This window comes from Camelus bactrianus, unplaced genomic scaffold, assembly GCF_048773025.1.
Source record: "Camelus bactrianus isolate YW-2024 breed Bactrian camel unplaced genomic scaffold, ASM4877302v1 HiC_scaffold_55, whole genome shotgun sequence".
Lineage (NCBI taxonomy): Eukaryota > Metazoa > Chordata > Mammalia > Artiodactyla > Camelidae > Camelus > Camelus bactrianus.
In genome coordinates this window covers 197,406-220,502 of record NW_027413972.1, presented here as the reverse complement: position 1 = coordinate 220,502, position 23,097 = coordinate 197,406, and positions in this window count along the sequence as shown.

Sequence of the window (23,097 nt, the reverse complement as noted above, 5' to 3'; positions counted from 1 at the left end):
GTGTCTCCCCCGAGTCCCTCCCAGTGCGGGCTACCGGGGAAAGGCGGGGGTTGGGCTGGAAACCCAGGTAGCATCTAGTGCCTCCCCATGGACAGGGGAGGTAATTAGCGGACTTCCCCTTTCGAGGGAACACCTGAGACACCAGGAAGCTGCGTGGAGGGCGGCCCTAAACCTCCCACACACAGTCACCCGTGTTCTGGAATTCTGAGTGTGGGGAGGTTCCGTCTTCTGTCTGCAGCACCCGAGATCTCCTAGGAGCCCTTCGAGAGTCTTCCCCGAGTCCCTCTCACTGCGGGCAGCCGGGGAAAAGCGGGGGTTGGGCTGGAAACGCAGGTAGCATCTAGTGCCTCCCCATGGACAGGGGAGGTAATTAGCGGACTTCCCCCTGCAAGGGAACACGTGTGACACCAGGAAGCTGCGTGGTGGGCGGCCCCGAACCTCCCCCACACAGTCAGCCGTGTTCCGGAATTCTGAGTGTGGGGAGGTTCCGTCTTCTGTCTGCAGCACCCGAGATCTCCTAGGAGCCCTTCGAGAGTCTTCCCCGTGTCCCTCTCACTGCGGGCAGCCGGGGAAAAGCGGGGGTTGGGCTGGAAACGCAGGTAGCATCTAGTTCCTCCATATGGACAGGGGAAGTAAGTAGCGGACATCCCCTTGCGAGGGAACACCTGTGACACCATGAAGCTGCGTGGAGGGCGGCCCCGAACCTCCCCCACACAGTCAGCCGTGTTCCGGAATTCTGAGTGTGGGGAGGTTCCGTCTTCTGTCTGCAGCACCCGAGATCTCCTAGGAGCCCTTCGAGAGTCTTCCCCGAGTCCCTCTCACTGCGGGCAGCCGGGGAAAAGCGGGGGTTGGGCTGGAAACGCAGGTAGCATCTAGTGCCTCCCCATGGACAGGGGAGGTAATTAGCGGACTTCCCCCTGCAAGGGAACACGTGTGACACCAGGAAGCTGCGTGGTGGGCGGCCCCGAACCTCCCCCACACAGTCAGCCGAGTTCAGGAATTCTGAGTGTGGGGAGGTTCCGTCTTCTGTCTGCAGCACCCGAGATCTCCGAGGAGCCCTTCGAGAGTCTTCCCCGAGTCCCTCCCAGTACGGGTTGCCGGGGAAATGCGGGGGTTGGGCTGGAAACGCAGGTAGCATCTAGTGCCTCCCCCTGGACAGGGGAGGTAATTAGCGGACTTCCCCCTGCCAGGGAACACGTGTGACACCAGGAAGCTGCGTGGAGGGCGGCCCCGAACCTCCCCCACACAGTCAGCCGTGTTCCGGAATTCTGAGTGTGGGGAGGTTCCGTCTTCTGTCTGCAGCACCCGAGATCTCCTAGGAGCAGTTCGAGAGTCTTCCCCGAGTCCCTCTCACTGCGGGCAGCCGGGGAAAAGCGGGGGTTGGGCTGGAAACGCAGGTAGCATCTAGTTCCTCCCCATGGACAGGGGAGGTAAGTAGCGGACTTCCCCTTGCGAGGGAACACCTGTGACACCAGGAAGCTGCGTGGAGGGCGGCCCCGAACCTCCCCCACACAGTCAGCCGTGTTCCGGAATTCTGAGTGTGGGGAGGTTCCGTCTTCTGTCTGCAGCACCCGAGATCTCCTAGGAGCAGTTCGAGAGTCTTCCCCGAGTCCCTCTCACTGCGGGCAGCCGGGGAAAAGCGGGGGTTGGGCTGGAAACGCAGGTAGCATCTAGTTCCTCCCCATGGACAGGGGAGGTAAGTAGCGGACTTCCCCTTGCGAGGGAACACCTGTGACACCAGGAAGCTGCGTGGAGGGCGGCCCCGAACCTCCCCCACACAGTCAGCCGTGTTCCGGAATTCTGAGTGTGGGGAGGTTCCGTCTTCTGTCTGCAGCACCCGAGATCTCCGAGGAGCCCTTCGAGAGTCTTCCCCGAGTCCCTCCCAGTACGGGTTGCCGGGGAAATGCGGGGGTTGGGCTGGATACGCAGGTAGCATCTAGTGCCTCCCCATGGACAGGGGAGGTAATTAGCGGACTTCCCTTGGCGAGGGAACACCTGTGACACCAGGAAGCTGCGTGGAGGGCGGCCCTAAACCTCCCCCACACAGTCAGCCGTGTTCCGGAATTCTGAATGTGAGGAGTTTCCGTCTTCTGTCTGCAGCACCCGAGATCTCCTAGGAGCCCTTCGAGAGTCTTCCCCGAGTCCCTCCCAGTACGGGCTGCCGGGGAAATGCGGGGGTTGGGCTGGAAACGCAGGTAGCATCTAGTGCCTCCCCATGGACAGGGTAGGTAATAGCGGAATTCCCCTTGCGAGGGAACACCTGTGACACCAGGAAGCTGCGTGGAGGGCGGCCCTAAACCTCACCCAAACAGTCACACTTGTTCCGGAATTCTGAGAGTTGGGAGGTTCCGTCTTCTGTCCGCAGCACCCGAGATCTCCTAGGAGCCCTTCGAGAGTCTTCCCCGAGTCCCTCTCACTGCGGGCAGCCGGGGAAAAGCGGGGGTTGGGCTGGAAACGCAGGTAGCATCTAGTGCCTCCCCATGGACAGGGGAGGTAATTAGCGGACTTCCCCCTGCAAGGGAACACGTGTGACACCAGGAAGCTGCGTGGTGGGCGGCCCCGAACCTCCCCCACACAGTCAGCCGTGTTCCGGAATTCTGAGTGTGGGGAGGTTCCGTCTTCTGTCTGCAGCACCCGGGATCTCCTAGGAGCCCTTCGAGGGTCTTACCGGAGTCCCTCGCACTGCGGGCAGCCGGGGAAAAGCGGGGGTTGGGCTGGAAACGCAGGTAGCATCTAGTGCCTCCCCCTGGACAGGGGAGGTAATTAGCGGACTTCCCCCTGCAAGGGAACACGTGTGACACCAGGAAGCTGCGTGGTGGGCGGCCCCGAACCTCCCCCACACAGTCAGCCGTGTTCCGGAATTCTGAGTGTGGGGAGGTTCCGTCTTCTGTCTGCAGCACCCGAGATCTCCTAGGAGCCCTTCGAGAGTCTTCCCCGTGTCCCTCTCACTGCGGGCAGCCGGGGAAAAGCGGGGGTTGGGCTGGAAACGCAGGTAGCATCTAGTTCCTCCCCATGGACAGGGGAAGTAAGTAGCGGACATCCCCTTGCGAGGGAACACCTGTGACACCATGAAGCTGCGTGGAGGGCGGCCCCGAACCTCCCCCACACAGTCAGCCGTGTTCCGGAATTCTGAGTGTGGGGAGGTTCCGTCTTCTGTCTGCAGCACCCGAGATCTCCTAGGAGCCCTTCGAGAGTCTTCCCCGAGTCCCTCTCACTGCGGGCAGCCGGGGAAAAGCGGGGGTTGGGCTGGAAACGCAGGTAGCATCTAGTGCCTCCCCATGGACAGGGGAGGTAATTAGCGGACTTCCCCCTGCAAGGGAACACGTGTGACACCAGGAAGCTGCGTGGTGGGCGGCCCCGAACCTCCCCCACACAGTCAGCCGAGTTCAGGAATTCTGAGTGTGGGGAGGTTCCGTCTTCTGTCTGCAGCACCCGAGATCTCCGAGGAGCCCTTCGAGAGTCTTCCCCGAGTCCCTCCCAGTACGGGTTGCCGGGGAAATGCGGGGGTTGGGCTGGAAACGCAGGTAGCATCTAGTGCCTCCCCCTGGACAGGGGAGGTAATTAGCGGACTTCCCCCTGCCAGGGAACACGTGTGACACCAGGAAGCTGCGTGGAGGGCGGCCCCGAACCTCCCCCACACAGTCAGCCGTGTTCCGGAATTCTGAGTGTGGGGAGGTTCCGTCTTCTGTCTGCAGCACCCGAGATCTCCTAGGAGCAGTTCGAGAGTCTTCCCCGAGTCCCTCTCACTGCGGGCAGCCGGGGAAAAGCGGGGGTTGGGCTGGAAACGCAGGTAGCATCTAGTTCCTCCCCATGGACAGGGGAGGTAAGTAGCGGACTTCCCCTTGCGAAGGAACACCTGTGACACCAGGAAGCTGCGTGGAGGGCGGCCCCGAACCTCCCCCACACAGTCAGCCGTGTTCCGGAATTCTGAGTGTGGGGAGGTTCTGTCTTCTGTCTGCAGCACCCGAGATCTCCTAGGAGCAGTTCGAGAGTCTTCCCCGAGTCCCTCTCACTGCGGGCAGCCGGGGAAAAGCGGGGGTTGGGCTGGAAACGCAGGTAGCATCTAGTTCCTCCCCATGGACAGGGGAGGTAAGTAGCGGACTTCCCCTTGCGAGGGAACACCTGTGACACCAGGAAGCTGCGTGGAGGGCGGCCCCGAACCTCCCCCACACAGTCAGCCGTGTTCCGGAATTCTGAGTGTGGGGAGGTTCCGTCTTCTGTCTGCAGCACCCGAGATCTCCGAGGAGCCCTTCGAGAGTCTTCCCCGAGTCCCTCCCAGTACGGGTTGCCGGGGAAATGCGGGGGTTGGGCTGGATACGCATGTAGCATCTAGTGCCTCCCCATGGACAGGGGAGGTAATTAGCGGACTTCCCTTGGCGAGGGAACACCTGTGACACCAGGAAGCTGCGTGGAGGGCGGCCCTAAACCTCTCCCACACAGTCAGCCGTGTTCCGGAATTCTGAATGTGAGGAGTTTCCGTCTTCTGTCTGCAGCACCCGAGATCTCCTAGGAGCCCTTCGAGAGTCTTCCCCGAGTCCCTCTCACTGCGGGCAGCCGGGGAAAAGCGGGGGTTGGGCTGGAAACGCAGGTAGCATCTAGTGCCTCCCCATGGACAGGGGAGGTAAGTAGCGGACTTCCCCTTGCGAGGGAACACCTGTGACACCAGGAAGCTGCGTGGAGGGCGGCCCCGAACCTCCCCCATACAGTCAGCCGTGTTCCGGAATTCTGAGTGTGGGGAGGTTCCGTCTTCTGTCTGCAGCACCCGAGATCTCCTAGCAGCCCTTCGAGTGTCTCCCCCGAGTCCCTCCCAGTGCGGGCTACCGGGGAAAGGCGGGGGTTGGGCTGGAAACCCAGGTAGCATCTAGTGCCTCCCCATGGACAGGGGAGGTAATTAGCGGACTTCCCCTTTCGAGGGAACACCTGAGACACCAGGAAGCTGCGTGGAGGGCGGCCCTAAACCTCCCACACACAGTCACCCGTGTTCTGGAATTCTGAGTGTGGGGAGGTTCCGTCTTCTGTCTGCAGCACCCGAGATCTCCTAGGAGCCCTTCGAGAGTCTTCCCCGAGTCCCTCTCACTGCGGGCAGCCGGGGAAAAGCGGGGGTTGGGCTGGAAACGCAGGTAGCATCTAGTGCCTCCCCATGGACAGGGGAGGTAATTAGCGGACTTCCCCCTGCAAGGGAACACGTGTGACACCAGGAAGCTGCGTGGTGGGCGGCCCCGAACCTCCCCCACACAGTCAGCCGTGTTCCGGAATTCTGAGTGTGGGGAGGTTCCGTCTTCTGTCTGCAGCACCCGAGATCTCCTAGGAGCCCTTCGAGAGTCTTCCCCGTGTCCCTCTCACTGCGGGCAGCCGGGGAAAAGCGGGGGTTGGGCTGGAAACGCAGGTAGCATCTAGTTCCTCCATATGGACAGGGGAAGTAAGTAGCGGACATCCCCTTGCGAGGGAACACCTGTGACACCATGAAGCTGCGTGGAGGGCGGCCCCGAACCTCCCCCACACAGTCAGCCGTGTTCCGGAATTCTGAGTGTGGGGAGGTTCCGTCTTCTGTCTGCAGCACCCGAGATCTCCTAGGAGCCCTTCGAGAGTCTTCCCCGAGTCCCTCTCACTGCGGGCAGCCGGGGAAAAGCGGGGGTTGGGCTGGAAACGCAGGTAGCATCTAGTGCCTCCCCATGGACAGGGGAGGTAATTAGCGGACTTCCCCCTGCAAGGGAACACGTGTGACACCAGGAAGCTGCGTGGTGGGCGGCCCCGAACCTCCCCCACACAGTCAGCCGAGTTCAGGAATTCTGAGTGTGGGGAGGTTCCGTCTTCTGTCTGCAGCACCCGAGATCTCTGAGGAGCCCTTCGAGAGTCTTGCCCGAGTCCCTCCCAGTACGGGTTGCCGGGGAAATGCGGGGGTTGGGCTGGAAACGCAGGTAGCATCTAGTTCCTCCCCATGGACAGGGGAGGTAAGTAGCGGACTTCCCCTTGCGAGGGAACACCTGTGACACCAGGAAGCTGCGTGGAGGGCGGCCCCGAACCTCCCCCACACAGTCAGCCGTGTTCCGGAATTCTGAGTGTGGGGAGGTTCCGTCTTCTGTCTGCAGCACCCGAGATCTCCTAGGAGCAGTTCGAGAGTCTTCCCCGAGTCCCTCTCACTGCGGGCAGCCGGGGAAAAGCGGGGGTTGGGCTGGAAACGCAGGTAGCATCTAGTTCCTCCCCATGGACAGGGGAGGTAAGTAGCGGACTTCCCCTTGCGAGGGAACACCTGTGACACCAGGAAGCTGCGTGGAGGGCGGCCCCGAACCTCCCCCACACAGTCAGCCGTGTTCCGGAATTCTGAGTGTGGGGAGGTTCCGTCTTCTGTCTGCAGCACCCGAGATCTCCGAGGAGCCCTTCGAGAGTCTTCCCCGAGTCCCTCCCAGTACGGGTTGCCGGGGAAATGCGGGGGTTGGGCTGGATACGCAGGTAGCATCTAGTGCCTCCCCATGGACAGGGGAGGTAATTAGCGGACTTCCCTTGGCGAGGGAACACCTGTGACACCAGGAAGCTGCGTGGAGGGCGGCCCTAAACCTCCCCCACACAGTCAGCCGTGTTCCGGAATTCTGAATGTGAGGAGTTTCCGTCTTCTGTCTGCAGCACCCGAGATCTCCTAGGAGCCCTTCGAGAGTCTTCCCCGAGTCCCTCCCAGTACGGGCTGCCGGGGAAATGCGGGGGTTGGGCTGGAAACGCAGGTAGCATCTAGTGCCTCCCCATGGACAGGGGAGGTAATAGCGGAATTCCCCTTGCGAGGGAACACCTGTGACACCAGGAAGCTGCGTGGAGGGCGGCCCTAAACCTCACCCAAACAGTCACACTTGTTCCGGAATTCTGAGAGTTGGGAGGTTCCGTCTTCTGTCCGCAGCACCCGAGATCTCCTAGGAGCCCTTCGAGAGTCTTCCCCGAGTCCCTCTCACTGCGGGCAGCCGGGGAAAAGCGGGGGTTGGGCTGGAAACGCAGGTAGCATCTAGTGCCTCCCCATGGACAGGGGAGGTAATTAGCGGACTTCCCCCTGCAAGGGAACACGTGTGACACCAGGAAGCTGTGTGGTGGGCGGCCCCGAACCTCCCCCACACAGTCAGCCGAGTTCAGGAATTCTGAGTGTGGGGAGGTTCCGTCTTCTGTCTGCAGCACCCGAGATCTCCGAGGAGCCCTTCGAGAGTCTTCCCCGAGTCCCTCCCAGTACGGGTTGCCGGGGAAATGCGGGGGTTGGGCTGGATACGCAGGTAGCATCTAGTGCCTCCCCATGGACAGGGGAGGTAATTAGCGGACTTCCCTTGGCGAGGGAACACCTGTGACACCAGGAAGCTGCGTGGAGGGCGGCCCTAAACTTCCCCCACACAGTCAGCCGTGTTCCGGAATTCTGAATGTGAGGAGTTTCCGTCTTCTGTCTGCAGCACCCGAGATCTCCTAGGAGCCCTTCGAGAGTCTTCCCCGAGTCCCCCCCAGTACGGGCTGCCGGGGAAATGCGGGGGTTGGGCTGGAAACGCAGGTAGCATCTAGTGCCTCCCCATGGACAGGGGAGGTAATAGCGGAATTCCCCTTGCGAGGGAACACCTGTGACACCAGGAAGCTGCGTGGAGGGCGGCCCTAAACCTCACCCAAACAGTCACACTTGTTCCGGAATTCTGAGAGTTGGGAGGTTCCGTCTTCTGTCTGCAGGACCCGAGATCTCCGAGGAGCCCTTCGAGAGTCTTCCCCGAGTCCCTCCCAGTACGGGCTGCCGGGGAAATGCGGGGGTTGGGCTGGATACGCAGGTAGCATCTAGTGCCTCCCCGTGGACAGGGGAGGTAATTAGCGGACTTCCCCTTTCGAGGGAACACCTGAGACACCAGGAAGCTGCGTGGAGGGCGGCCCTAAACCTCCCACACACAGTCACCCGTGTTCTGGAATTCTGAGTGTGGGGAGGTTCCGTCTTCTGTCTGCAGCACCCGAGATCTCCGAGGAGCCCTTCGAGAGTCTTCCCCGAGTCCCTCCCAGTACGGGTTGCCGGGGAAATGCGGGGGTTGGGCTGGAAACGCAGGTAGCATCTAGTGCCTCCCCCTGGACAGGGGAGGTAATTAGCGGACTTCCCCCTGCCAGGGAACACGTGTGACACCAGGAAGCTGCGTCGAGGGCGGCCCCGAACCTCCCCCACACAGTCAGCCGTGTTCCGGAATGCTGAGTGTGGGGAGGTTCCGTCTTCTGTCTGCAGCACCCGAGATCTCCTAGGAGCACTTCGAGAGTCTTCCCCGAGTCCCTCTCACTGCGGGCAGCCGGGGAAAAGCGGGGGTTGGGCTGGAAACGCAGGTAGCATCTAGTTCCTCCCCATGGACAGGGGAGGTAAGTAGCGGACTTCCCCTTGCGAGGGAACACCTGTGACACCAGGAAGCTGCGTGGAGGGCGGCCCCGATCCTCCCCCACACAGTCAGCCGTGTTCCGGAATTCTGAGTGTGGGGAGGTTCCGTCTTCTGTCTGCAGCACCCGAGATCTCCTAGCAGCCCTTCGAGTGTCTCCCCCGAGTCCCTCCCAGTGCGGGCTACCGGGGAAATGCGGGGGTTGGGCTGGAAACCCAGGTAGCATCTAGTGCCTCCCTCTGGACAGGGGAGGTAATTAGCGGACTTTCACTTTCGAGGGAACACGTGTGACACCAGGAAGCTGCGTGGAGGGCGGCCCTAAACCTCCACCAAACAGTCACCCTTGTTCCGGAATTCTGAGTGTGGGGAGGTTCCGTCTTCTGTCTGCAGCACCCGAGAACTCCGAGGAGCCCTTCGAGAGTCTTCCCCGAGTCCCTCCCAGTACGGGCTGCCGGGGAAATGCGGGGGTTGGGCTGGAAACGCAGGTAGCATCTAGTGCCTCCCCATGGACAGGGGAGGTAATTAGCGGACTTCCCCTTGCGAGGGAACACCTGAGACACCAGGAAGCTGCGTGGAGGGCGGCCCCGAACCTCCCCCACACAGTCAGCCGTGTTCCGGAATTCTGAGTGTGGGGAGGTTCCGTCTTCTGTCTGCAGCACCCGAGAACTCCGAGGAGCCCTTCGAGAGTCTTCCCCGAGTCCCTCCCAGTACGGGCTGCCGGGGAAATGCGGGGGTTGGGCTGGAAACGCAGGTAGCATCTAGTGCCTCCCCCTGGACAGGGGAGGTAATTAGCGGATTTCCCCTGCAAGGGAACACGTGTGACACCAGGAAGCTGCGTGGAGGGCGGCCCCGAACCTCCCCCACACAGTCAGCCGTGTTCCGGAATTCTGAGTGTGGGGAGGTTCCGTCTTCTGTCTGCAGCACCCGAGATCTCCTAGGAGCCCTTCGAGAGTCTTCCCCGAGTCCCTCTCACTGCGGGCAGCCGGGGAAAAGCGGGGGTTGGGCTGGAAACGCAGGTAGCATCTAGTGCCTCCCCATGGACAGGGGAGGTAATTAGCGGACTTCCCCTTGCGAGGGAACACCTGTGACACCAGGAAGCTGCGTGGAGGGCGGCCCCGAACCTCCCCCACACAGTCAGCCGTGTTCCGGAATTCTGAATGTGAGGAGTTTCAGTCTTCTGTCTGCAGCACCCGAGATCTCCTAGGAGCCCTTCGAGAGTCTTCCCCGAGTCCCTCACAGTACGGGCTGCCGGGGAAATGCGGGGGTTTGGCTGGAAACGCAGGTAGCATCTAGTTCCTCCCCATGGACAGGGGAGGTAAGTAGCGGACTTCCCCTTGCGAGGGAACACCTGTGACACCAGGAAGCTGCGTGGAGGGCGGCCCCGAACCTCCCCCATAGAGTCAGCCGTGTTCCGGAATTCTGAGTGTGGGGAGGTTCCGTCTTCTGTCTGCAGCACCCGAGATCTCCTAGCAGCCCTTCGAGTGTCTCCCCCGAGTCCCTCCCAGTGCGGGCTACCGGGGAAAGGCGGGGGTTGGGCTGGAAACCCAGGTAGCATCTAGTGCCTCCCCATGGACAGGGGAGGTAATTAGCGGACTTCCCCTTTCGAGGGAACACCTGAGACACCAGGAAGCTGCGTGGTGGGCGGCCCCGAACCTCCCCCACACAGTCAGCCGTGTTCCGGAATTCTGAGTGTGGGGAGGTTCCGTCTTCTGTCTGCAGCACCCGAGATCTCCTAGGAGCCCTTCGAGAGTCTTCCCCGTGTCCCTCTCACTGCGGGCAGCCGGGGAAAAGCGGGGGTTGGGCTGGAAACGCAGGTAGCATCTAGTTCCTCCATATGGACAGGGGAAGTAAGTAGCGGACATCCCCTTGCGAGGGAACACCTGTGACACCATGAAGCTGCGTGGAGGGCGGCCCCGAACCTTCCCCACACAGTCAGCCGTGTTCCGGAATTCTGAGTGTGGGGAGGTTCCGTCTTCTGTCTGCAGCACCCGAGATCTCCTAGGAGCCCTTCGAGAGTCTTCCCCGAGTCCCTCTCACTGCGGGCAGCCGGGGAAAAGCGGGGGTTGGGCTGGAAACGCAGGTAGCATCTAGTGCCTCCCCATGGACAGGGGAGGTAATTAGCGGACTTCCCCCTGCAAGGGAACACGTGTGACACCAGGAAGCTGCGTGGTGGGCGGCCCCGAACCTCCCCCACACAGTCAGCCGAGTTCAGGAATTCTGAGTGTGGGGAGGTTCCGTCTTCTGTCTGCAGCACCCGAGATCTCCGAGGAGCCCTTCGAGAGTCTTCCCCGAGTCCCTCCCAGTACGGGTTGCCGGGGAAATGCGGGGGTTGGGCTGGAAACGCAGGTAGCATCTAGTGCCTCCCCCTGGACAGGGGAGGTAATTAGCGGACTTCCCCCTGCCAGGGAACACGTGTGACACCAGGAAGCTGCGTGGAGGGCGGCCCCGAACCTCCCCCACACAGTCAGCCGTGTTCCGGAATTCTGAGTGTGGGGAGGTTCCGTCTTCTGTCTGCAGCACCCGAGATCTCCTAGGAGCAGTTCGAGAGTCTTCCCCGAGTCCCTCTCACTGCGGGCAGCCGGGGAAAAGCGGGGGTTGGGCTGGAAACGCAGGTAGCATCTAGTTCCTCCCCATGGACAGGGGAGGTAAGTAGCGGACTTCCCCTTGCGAGGGAACACCTGTGACACCAGGAAGCTGCGTGGAGGGCGGCCCCGAACCTCCCCCACACAGTCAGCCGTGTTCCGGAATTCTGAGTGTGGGGAGGTTCCGTCTTCTGTCTGCAGCACCCGAGATCTCCTAGGAGCAGTTCGAGAGTCTTCCCCGAGTCCCTCTCACTGCGGGCAGCCGGGGAAAAGCGGGGGTTGGGCTGGAAACGCAGGTAGCATCTAGTTCCTCCCCATGGACAGGGGAGGTAAGTAGCGGACTTCCCCTTGCGAGGGAACACCTGTGACACCAGGAAGCTGCGTGGAGGGCGGCCCCGAACCTCCCCCACACAGTCAGCCGTGTTCCGGAATTCTGAGTGTGGGGAGGTTCCGTCTTCTGTCTGCAGCACCCGAGATCTCCGAGGAGCCCTTCGAGAGTCTTCCCCGAGTCCCTCTCAGTACGGGTTGCCGGGGAAATGCGGGGGTTGGGCTGGATACGCAGGTAGCATCTAGTGCCTCCCCATGGACAGGGGAGGTAATTAGCGGACTTCCCTTGGCGAGGGAACACCTGTGACACCAGGAAGCTGCGTGGAGGGCGGCCCTAAACCTCCCCCACACAGTCAGCCGTGTTCCGGAATTCTGAATGTGAGGAGTTTCCGTCTTCTGTCTGCAGCACCCGAGATCTCCTAGGAGCCCTTCGAGAGTCTTCCCCGAGTCCCTCCCAGTACGGGCTGCCGGGGAAATGCGGGGGTTGGGCTGGAAACGCAGGTAGCATCTAGTGCCTCCCCATGGACAGGGGAGGTAATAGCGGAATTCCCCTTGCGAGGGAACACCTGTGACACCAGGAAGCTGCGTGGAGGGCGGCCCTAAACCTCACCCAAACAGTCACACTTGTTCCGGAATTCTGAGAGTTGGGAGGTTCCGTCTTCTGTCTGCAGGACCCGAGATCTCCGAGGAGCCCTTCGAGAGTCTTCCCCGAGTCCCTCCCAGTACGGGCTGCCGGGGAAATGCGGGGGTTGGGCTGGATACGCAGGTAGCATCTAGTGCCTCCCCATGGACAGGGGAGGTAATTAGCGGACTTCCCCTTTCGAGGGAACACCTGAGACACCAGGAAGCTGCGTGGAGGGCGGCCCTAAACCTCCCACACACAGTCACCCGTGTTCTGGAATTCTGAGTGTGGGGAGGTTCCGTCTTCTGTCTGCAGCACCCGGGATCTCCTAGGAGCCCTTCGAGGGTCTTCCCCGAGTCCCTTGCACTGCGGGCTGCCGGGGAAAGGCGGGGGTTGGGCTGGAAACGCAGGTAGCATCTAGTGCCTCCCCCTGGACAGGGGAGGTAATTAGCGGACTTCCCCCTGCCAGGGAACACGTGTGACACCAGGAAGCTGCGTGGAGGGCGGCCCCGAACCTCCCCCACACAGTCAGCCGTGTTCCGGAATTCTGAGAGTGGGGAGGTTCCGTCATCTGTCTGCAGCACCCGAGATCTCCTAGGAGCCCTTCGAGAGTCTTCCCCGTGTCCCTCTCACTGCGGGCAGCCGGGGAAAAGCGGGGGTTGGGCTGGAAACGCCGGTAGCATCTAGTTATTCCCCATGGACAGGGGAAGTAAGTAGCGGACTTCCCCTTGCGAGGGAACACCTGTGACACCATGAAGCTGCGTGGAGGGCGGCCCCGAACCTCCCCCACACAGTCAGCCGTGTTCCGGAATTCTGAGTGTGGGGAGGTTCCGTCTTCTGTCTGCAGCACCCGAGATCTCCTAGGAGCACTTCGAGAGTCTTCCCCGAGTCCCTCTCACTGCGGGCAGCCGGGGAAAAGCGGGGGTTGGGCTGGAAACGCAGGTAGCATCTAGTGCCTCCCCATGGACAGGGGAGGTAATTAGCGGACTTCCCCCTGCAAGGGAACACGTGTGACACCAGGAAGCTGCGTGGTGGGCGGCCCCGAACCTCCCCCACACAGTCAGCCGAGTTCAGGAATTCTGAGTGTGGGGAGGTTCCGTCTTCTGTCTGCAGCACCCGAGATCTCCTAGGAGCCCTTCGAGAGTCTTCCCCGAGTCCCTCTCACTGCGGGCAGCCGGGGAAAAGCGGGGGTTGGGCTGGAAACGCAGGTAGCATCTAGTGCCTCCCCATGGAAAGGGGAGGTAATTAGCGGACTTCCCCTTGCGAGGGAACACGTGTGACACCAGGAAGCTGCGTGGAGGGCGGCCCTAAACCTCCACCAAACAGTCACCCTTGTTCCGGAATTCTGAGTGTGGGGAGGTTCCGTCTTCTGTCTGCAGCACCCGAGAACTCCGAGGAGCCATTCGAGAGTCTTCCCCGAGTCCCTCCCAGTACGGGCTGCCGGGGAAATGCGGGGGTTGGGCTGGAAACGCAGGTAGCATCTAGTGCCTCCCCATGGACAGGGGAGGTAATTAGCGGACTTCCCCTTGCGAGGGAACACGTGTGACACCAGGAAGCTGCGTGGAGGGCGGCCCCGAACCTCCCCCACACAGTCAGCCGTGTTCCGGAATTCTGAGTGTGGGGAGGTTCCGTCTTCTGTCTGCAGCACCCGAGATCTCCTAGGAGCCCTTCGAGAGTCTTCCCCGAGTCCCTCTCACTGCGGGCAGCCGGGGAAAAGCGGGGGTTGGGCTGGAAACGCAGGTAGCATCTAGTTCCTCCCCATGGACAGGGGAGGTATGTAGCGGACTTCCCCTTGCGAGGGAACACCTGTGACACCAGGAAGCTGCGTGGAGGGCGGCCCCGAACCTCCCCCACACAGTCAGCCGTGTTCCGGAATTCTGAGTGTGGGGAGGTTCCGTCTTCTGTCTGCAGCACCCGAGATCTCCTAGCAGCCCTTCGAGTGTCTCCCCCGAGTCCCTCCCAGTGCGGGCTACCGGGGAAAGGCGGGGGTTGGGCTGGAAACCCAGGTAGCATCTAGTGCCTCCCTCTGGACAGGGGAGGTAATTAGCGGACTTTCACTTTCGAGGGAACACGTGTGACACCAGGAAGCTGCGTGGAGGGCGGCCCTAAACCTCCACCAAACAGTCACCCTTGTTCCGGAATTCTGAGTGTGGGGAGGTTCCGTCTTCTGTCTGCAGCACCCGAGAACTCCGAGGAGCCCTTCGAGAGTCTTCCCCGAGTCCCTCCCAGTACGGGCTGCCGGGGAAATGCGGGGGTTGGGCTGGAAACGCAGGTAGCATCTAGTGCCTCCCCATGGACAGGGGAGGTAATTAGCGGACTTCCCCTTGCGAGGGAACACCTGAGACACCAGGAAGCTGCGTGGAGGGCGGCCCCGAACCTCCCCCACACAGTCAGCCGTGTTCCGGAATTCTGAGTGTGGGGAGGTTCCGTCTTCTGTCTGCAGCACCCGAGAACTCCGAGGAGCCCTTCGAGAGTCTTCCCCGAGTCCCTCCCAGTACGGGCTGCCGGGGAAATGCGGGGGTTGGGCTGGAAACGCAGGTAGCATCTAGTTCCTCCCCCTGGACAGGGGAAGTAATTAGCGGATTTCCCCTGCAAGGGAACACGTGTGACACCAGGAAGCTGCGTGGAGGGCGGCCCCGAACCTCCCCCACACAGTCAGCCGTGTTCCGGAATTCTGAGTGTGGGGAGGTTCCGTCTTCTGTCTGCAGCACCCGAGATCTCCTAGGAGCCCTTCGAGAGTCTTCCCCGAGTCCCTCTCACTGCGGGCAGCCGGGGAAAAGCGGGGGTTGGGCTGGAAACGCAGGTAGCATCTAGTGCCTCCCCATGGACAGGGGAGGTAATTAGCGGACTTCCCCTTGCGAGGGAACACCTGTGACACCAGGAAGCTGCGTGGAGGGCGGCCCCGAACCTCCCCCACACAGTCAGCCGTGTTCCGGAATTCTGAATGTGAGGAGTTTCAGTCTTCTTTCTGCAGCACCCGAGATCTCCTAGGAGCCCTTCGAGAGTCTTCCCCGAGTCCCTCCCAGTACGGGCTGCCGGGGAAATGCGGGGGTTTGGCTGGAAACGCAGGTAGCATCTAGTTCCTCCCCATGGACAGGGGAGGTAAGTAGCGGACTTCCCCTTGCGAGGGAACACCTGTGACACCAGGAAGCTGCGTGGAGGGCGGCCCCGAACCTCCCCCATACAGTCAGCCGTGTTCCGGAATTCTGAGTGTGGGGAGGTTCCGTCTTCTGTCTGCAGCACCCGAGATCTCCTAGCAGCCTTCGATTGTCTCCCCCGAGTCCCTCACAGTGCGGGCTACCGGGGAAAGGCGGGGGTTGGGCTGGAAACCCAGGTAGCATCTAGTGCCTCCCCATGGACAGGGGAGGTAATTAGCGGACTTCCCCTTTCGAGGGAACACCTGAGACACCAGGAATCTGCGTGGAGGGCGGCCCTAAACCTCCCACACACAGTCACCCGTGTTCTGGAATTCTGAGTGTGGGGAGGTTCCGTCTTCTGTCTGCAGCACCCGAGATCTCCTAGGAGCCCTTCGAGAGTCTTCCCCGAGTCCCTCTCACTGCGGGCAGCCGGGGAAAAGCGGGGGTTGGGCTGGAAACGCAGGTAGCATCTAGTGCCTCCCCATGGACAGGGGAGGTAATTAGCGGACTTCCCCCTGCAAGGGAACACGTGTGACACCAGGAAGCTGCGTGGTGGGCGGCCCCGAACCTCCCCCACACAGTCAGCCGTGTTCCGGAATTCTGAGTGTGGGGAGGTTCCGTCTTCTGTCTGCAGCACCCGAGATCTCCTAGGAGCCCTTCGAGAGTCTTCCCCGTGTCCCTCTCACTGCGGGCAGCCGGGGAAAAGCGGGGGTTGGGCTGGAAACGCAGGTAGCATCTAGTTCCTCCATATGGACAGGGGAAGTAAGTAGCGGACATCCCCTTGCGAGGGAACACCTGTGACACCATGAAGCTGCGTGGAGGGCGGCCCCGAACCTCCCCCACACAGTCAGCCGTGTTCCGGAATTCTGAGTGTGGGGAGGTTCCGTCTTCTGTCTGCAGCACCCGAGATCTCCTAGGAGCCCTTCGAGAGTCTTCCCCGAGTCCCTCTCACTGCGGGCAGCCGGGGAAAAGCGGGGGTTGGGCTGGAAACGCAGGTAGCATCTAGTGCCTCCCCATGGACAGGGGAGGTAATTAGCGGACTTCCCCCTGCAAGGGAACACGTGTGACACCAGGAAGCTGCGTGGTGGGCGGCCCCGAACCTCCCCCACACAGTCAGCCGAGTTCAGGAATTCTGAGTGTGGGGAGGTTCCGTCTTCTGTCTGCAGCACCCGAGATCTCCGAGGAGCCCTTCGAGAGTCTTCCCCGAGTCCCTCCCAGTACGGGTTGCCGGGGAAATGCGGGGGTTTGGCTGGAAACGCAGGTAGCATCTAGTGCCTCCCCCTGGACAGGGGAGGTAATTAGCGGACTTCCCCCTGCCAGGGAACACGTGTGACACCAGGAAGCTGCGTGGAGGGCGGCCCCGAACCTCCCCCACACAGTCAGCCGTGTTCCGGAATTCTGAGTGTGGGGAGGTTCCGTCTTCTGTCTGCAGCACCCGAGATCTCCTAGGAGCAGTTCGAGAGTCTTCCCCGAGTCCCTCTCACTGCGGGCAGCCGGGGAAAAGCGGGGGTTGGGCTGGAAACGCAGGTAGCATCTAGTTCCTCCCCATGGACAGGGGAGGTAAGTAGCGGACTTCCCCTTGCGAGGGAACACCTGTGACACCAGGAAGCTGCGTGGAGGGCGGCCCCGAACCTCCCCCACACAGTCAGCCGTGTTCCGGAATTCTGAGTGTGGGGAGGTTCCGTCTTCTGTCTGCAGCACCCGAGATCTCCTAGGAGCAGTTCGAGAGTCTTCCCCGAGTCCCTCTCACTGCGGGCAGCCGGGGAAAAGCAGGGGTTGGGCTGGAAACGCAGGTAGCATCTAGTTCCTCCCCATGGACAGGGGAGGTAAGTAGCGGACTTCCCCTTGCGAGGGAACACCTGTGACACCAGGAAGCTGCGTGGAGGGCGGCCCCGAACCTCCCCCACACAGTCAGCCGTGTTCCGGAATTCTGAATGTGAGGAGTTTCCGTCTTCTGTCTGCAGCACCCGAGATCTCCTAGGAGCCCTTCGAGAGTCTTCCCCGAGTCCCTCCCAGTACGGGCTGCCGGGGAAATGCGGGGGTTGGGCTGGAAACGCAGGTAGCATCTAGTGCCTCCCCATGGACAGGGGAGGTAATAGCGGAATTCCCCTTGCGAGGGAACACCTGTGACACCAGGAAGCTGCGTGGAGGGCGGCCCTAAACCTCACCCAAACAGTCACACTTGTTCCGGAATTCTGAGAGTTGGGAGGTTCCGTCTTCTGTCCGCAGCACCCGAGATCTCCTAGGAGCCCTTCGAGAGTCTTCCCCGAGTCCCTCTCACTGCGGGCAGCCGGGGAAAAGCGGGGGTTGGGCTGGAAACGCAGGTAGCATCTAGTGCCTCCCCATGGACAGGGGAGGTAATTAGCGGACTTCCCCCTGCAAGGGAACACGTGTGACACCAGGAAGCTGCGTGGTGGGCGGCCCCGAACCTCCCCCACACAGTCAGCCGTGTTCCGGAATTCTGAGTGTGGGGAGGTTCCGTCTTCTGTCTGCAGGACCCGAGATCTCCGAGGAGCCCTTCGAGAGTCTTCCCCGAGTCCCTCCCAGTACGGGCTGCCGGGGAAATGCGGGGGTTGGGCTGGATACGCAGGTAGCATCTAGTGCCTCCCCATGGACAGGGGAGGTAATTAGCGGACTTCCCCTTTCGAGGGAACACCTGAGACACCAGGAAGCTGCGTGGAGGGCGGCCCTAAACCTCCCACACACAGTCACCCGTGTTCTGGAATTCTGAGTGTGGGGAGGTTCCGTCTTCTGTCTGCAGCACCCGGGATCTCCTAGGAGCCCTTCGAGGGTCTTCCCCGAGTCCCTTGCACTGCGGGCTGCCGGGGAAAGGCGGGGGTTGGGCTGGAAACGCAGGTAGCATCTAGTGCCTCCCCCTGGACAGGGGAGGTAATTAGCGGACTTCCCCCTGCCAGGGAACACGTGTGACACCAGGAAGCTGCGTGGAGGGCGGCCCCGAACCTCCCCCACACAGTCAGACGTGTTCCGGAATTCTGAGAGTGGGGAGGTTCCGTCATCTGTCTGCAGCACCCGAGATCTCCTAGGAGCCCTTCGAGAGTCTTCCCCGTGTCCCTCTCACTGCGGGCAGCCGGGGAAAAGCGGGGGTTGGGCTGGAAAAGCCGGTAGCATCTAGTTATTCCCCATGGACAGGGGAAGTAAGTAGCGGACTTCCCCTTGCGAGGGAACACCTGTGACACCATGAAGCTGCGTGGAGGGCGGCCCCGAACCTCCCCCACACAGTCAGCCGTGTTCCGGAATTCTGAGTGTGGGGAGGTTCCGTCTTCTGTCTGCAGCACCCGAGATCTCCTAGGAGCACTTCGAGAGTCTTCCCCGAGTCCCTCTCACTGCGGGCAGCCGGGGAAAAGCGGGGGTTGGGCTGGAAACGCAGGTAGCATCTAGTGCCTCCCCATGGACAGGGGAGGTAATTAGCGGACTTCCCCCTGCAAGTGAACACGTCTGACACCAGGAAGCTGCGTGGTGGGCGGCCCCGAACCTCCCCCACACAGTCAGCCGAGTTCAGGAATTCTGAGTGTGGGGAGGTTCCGTCTTCTGTCTGCAGCACCCGAGATCTCCGAGGAGCCCTTCGAGAGTCTTCCCCGAGTCCCTCCCAGTACGGGTTGCCGGGGAAATGCGGGGGTTGGGCTGGATAATCAGGTAGCATCTAGTGCCTCCCCATGGACAGGGGAGGTAATTAGCGGACTTCCCCCTGCAAGGGAACACGTGTGACACCAGGAAGCTGCGTGGTGGGCGGCCCTAAACCTCCCACACACAGTCACCCGTGTTCTGGAATTCTGAGTGTGGGGAGGTTCCGTCTTCTGTCTGCAGCACCCGAGATCTCCTAGGAGCCCTTCGAGAGTCTTCCCCGAGTCCCTCTCACTGCGGGCAGCCGGGGAAAAGCGGGGGTTGGGCTGGAAACGCAGGTAGCATCTAGTGCCTCCCCATGGACAGGGGAGGTAATTAGCGGACTTCCCCCTGCAAGGGAACACGTGTGACACCAGGAAGCTGCGTGGTGGGCGGCCCCGAACCTCCCCCACACAGTCAGCCGTGTTCCGGAATTCTGAGTGTGGGGAGGTTCCGTCTTCTGTCTGCAGCACCCGAGATCTCCTAGGAGCCCTTCGAGAGTCTTCCCCGTGTCCCTCTCACTGCGGGCAGCCGGGGAAAAGCGGGGGTTGGGCTGGAAACGCAGGTAGCATCTAGTTCCTCCATATGGACAGGGGAAGTAAGTAGCGGACATCCCCTTGCGAGGGAACACCTGTGACACCATGAAGCTGCGTGGAGGGCGGCCCCGAACCTCCCCCACACAGTCAGCCGTGTTCCGGAATTCTGAGTGTGGGGAGGTTCCGTCTTCTGTCTGCAGCACCCGAGATCTCCTAGGAGCCCTTCGAGAGTCTTCCCCGAGTCCCTCTCACTGCGGGCAGCCGGGGAAAAGCGGGGGTTGGGCTGGAAACGCAGGTAGCATCTAGTGCCTCCCCATGGACAGGGGAGGTAATTAGCGGACTTCCCCCTGCAAGGGAACACGTGTGACACCAGGAAGCTGCGTGGTGGGCGGCCCCGAACCTCCCCCACACAGTCAGCCGAGTTCAGGAATTCTGAGTGTGGGGAGGTTCCGTCTTCTGTCTGCAGCACCCGAGATCTCCGAGGAGCCCTTCGAGAGTCTTCCCCGAGTCCCTCCCAGTACGGGTTGCCGGGGAAATGCGGGGGTTTGGCTGGAAACGCAGGTAGCATCTAGTGCCTCCCCCTGGACAGGGGAGGTAATTAGCGGACTTCCCCCTGCCAGGGAACACGTGTGACACCAGGAAGCTGCGTGGAGGGCGGCCCCGAACCTCCCCCACACAGTCAGCCGTGTTCCGGAATTCTGAGTGTGGGGAGGTTCCGTCTTCTGTCTGCAGCACCCGAGATCTCCTAGGAGCAGTTCGAGAGTCTTCCCCGAGTCCCTCTCACTGCGGGCAGCCGGGGAAAAGCGGGGGTTGGGCTGGAAACGCAGGTAGCATCTAGTTCCTCCCCATGGACAGGGGAGGTAAGTAGCGGACTTCCCCTTGCGAGGGAACACCTGTGACACCAGGAAGCTGCGTGGAGGGCGGCCCCGAACCTCCCCCACACAGTCAGCCGTGTTCCGGAATTCTGAGTGTGGGGAGGTTCCGTCTTCTGTCTGCAGCACCCGAGATCTCCTAGGAGCAGTTCGAGAGTCTTCCCCGAGTCCCTCTCACTGCGGGCAGCCGGGGAAAAGCGGGGGTTGGGCTGGAAACGCAGGTAGCATCTAGTTCCTCCCCATGGACAGGGGAGGTAAGTAGCGGACTTCCCCTTGCGAGGGAACACCTGTGACACCAGGAAGCTGCGTGGAGGGCGGCCCCGAACCTCCCCCACACAGTCAGCCGTGTTCCGGAATTCTGAATGTGAGGAGTTTCCGTCTTCTGTCTGCAGCACCCGAGATCTCCTAGGAGCCCTTCGAGAGTCTTCCCCGAGTCCCTCCCAGTACGGGCTGCCGGGGAAATGCGGGGGTTGGGCTGGAAACGCAGGTAGCATCTAGTGCCTCCCCATGGACAGGGGAGGTAATAGCGGAATTCCCCTTGCGAGGGAACACCTGTGACACCAGGAAGCTGCGTGGAGGGCGGCCCTAAACCTCACCCAAACAGTCACACTTGTTCCGGAATTCTGAGAGTTGGGAGGTTCCGTCTTCTGTCCGCAGCACCCGAGATCTCCTAGGAGCCCTTCGAGAGTCTTCCCCGAGTCCCTCTCACTGCGGGCAGCCGGGGAAAAGCGGGGGTTGGGCTGGAAACGCAGGTAGCATCTAGTGCCTCCCCATGGACAGGGGAGGTAATTAGCGGACTTCCCCCTGCAAGGGAACACGTGTGACACCAGGAAGCTGCGTGGTGGGCGGCCCCGAACCTCCCCCACACAGTCAGCCGTGTTCCGGAATTCTGAGTGTGGGGAGGTTCCGTCTTCTGTCTGCAGGACCCGAGATCTCCGAGGAGCCCTTCGAGAGTCTTCCCCGAGTCCCTCCCAGTACGGGCTGCCGGGGAAATGCGGGGGTTGGGCTGGATACGCAGGTAGCATCTAGTGCCTCCCCATGGACAGGGGAGGTAATTAGCGGACTTCCCCTTTCGAGGGAACACCTGAGACACCAGGAAGCTGCGTGGAGGGCGGCCCTAAACCTCCCACACACAGTCACCCGTGTTCTGGAATTCTGAGTGTGGGGAGGTTCCGTCTTCTGTCTGCAGCACCCGGGATCTCCTAGGAGCCCTTCGAGGGTCTTCCCCGAGTCCCTTGCACTGCGGGCTGCCGGGGAAAGGCGGGGGTTGGGCTGGAAACGCAGGTAGCATCTAGTGCCTCCCCCTGGACAGGGGAGGTAATTAGCGGACTTCCCCCTGCCAGGGAACACGTGTGACACCAGGAAGCTGCGTGGAGGGCGGCCCCGAACCTCCCCCACACAGTCAGACGTGTTCCGGAATTCTGAGAGTGGGGAGGTTCCGTCATCTGTCTGCAGCACCCGAGATCTCCTAGGAGCCCTTCGAGAGTCTTCCCCGTGTCCCTCTCACTGCGGGCAGCCGGGGAAAAGCGGGGGTTGGGCTGGAAAAGCCGGTAGCATCTAGTTATTCCCCATGGACAGGGGAAGTAAGTAGCGGACTTCCCCTTGCGAGGGAACACCTGTGACACCATGAAGCTGCGTGGAGGGCGGCCCCGAACCTCCCCCACACAGTCAGCCGTGTTCCGGAATTCTGAGTGTGGGGAGGTTCCGTCTTCTGTCTGCAGCACCCGAGATCTCCTAGGAGCACTTCGAGAGTCTTCCCCGAGTCCCTCTCACTGCGGGCAGCCGGGGAAAAGCGGGGGTTGGGCTGGAAACGCAGGTAGCATCTAGTGCCTCCCCATGGACAGGGGAGGTAATTAGCGGACTTCCCCCTGCAAGTGAACACGTGTGACACCAGGAAGCTGCGTGGTGGGCGGCCCCGAACCTCCCCCACACAGTCAGCCGAGTTCAGGAATTCTGAGTGTGGGGAGGTTCCGTCTTCTGTCTGCAGCACCCGAGATCTCCGAGGAGCCCTTCGAGAGTCTTCCCCGAGTCCCTCCCAGTACGGGTTGCCGGGGAAATGCGGGGGTTGGGCTGGATAAGCAGGTAGCATCTAGTGCCTCCCCATGGACAGGGGAGGTAATTAGCGGACTTCCCCCTGCAAGGGAACACGTGTGACACCAGGAAGCTGCGTGGTGGGCGGCCCTAAACCTCCCACACACAGTCACCCGTGTTCTGGAATTCTGAGTGTGGGGACGTTCCGTCTTCTGTCTGCAGCACCCGAGATCTCCTAGGAGCCCTTCGAGAGTCTTCCCCGAGTCCCTCTCACTGCGGGCAGCCGGGGAAAAGCGGGGGTTGGGCTGGAAACGCAGGTAGCATCTAGTGCCTCCCCATGGACAGGGGAGGTAATTAGCGGACTTCCCCCTGCAAGGGAACACGTGTGACACCAGGAAGCTGCGTGGTGGGCGGCCCCGAACCTCCCCCACACAGTCAGCCGTGTTCCGGAATTCTGAGTGTGGGGAGGTTCCGTCTTCTGTCTGCAGCACCCGAGATCTCCTAGGAGCCCTTCGAGAGTCTTCCCCGTGTCCCTCTCACTGCGGGCAGCCGGGGAAAAGCGGGGGTTGGGCTGGAAACGCAGGTAGCATCTAGTTCCTCCATATGGACAGGGGAAGTAAGTAGCGGACATCCCCTTGCGAGGGAACACCTGTGACACCATGAAGCTGCGTGGAGGGCGGCCCCGAACCTCCCCCACACAGTCAGCCGTGTTCCGGAATTCTGAGTGTGGGGAGGTTCCGTCTTCTGTCTGCAGCACCCGAGATCTCCTAGGAGCCCTTCGAGAGTCTTCCCCGAGTCCCTCTCACTGCGGGCAGCCGGGGAAAAGCGGGGGTTGGGCTGGAAACGCAGGTAGCATCTAGTGCCTCCCCATGGACAGGGGAGGTAATTAGCGGACTTCCCCCTGCAAGGGAACACGTGTGACACCAGGAAGCTGCGTGGTGGGCGGCCCCGAACCTCCCCCACACAGTCAGCCGAGTTCAGGAATTCTGAGTGTGGGGAGGTTCCGTCTTCT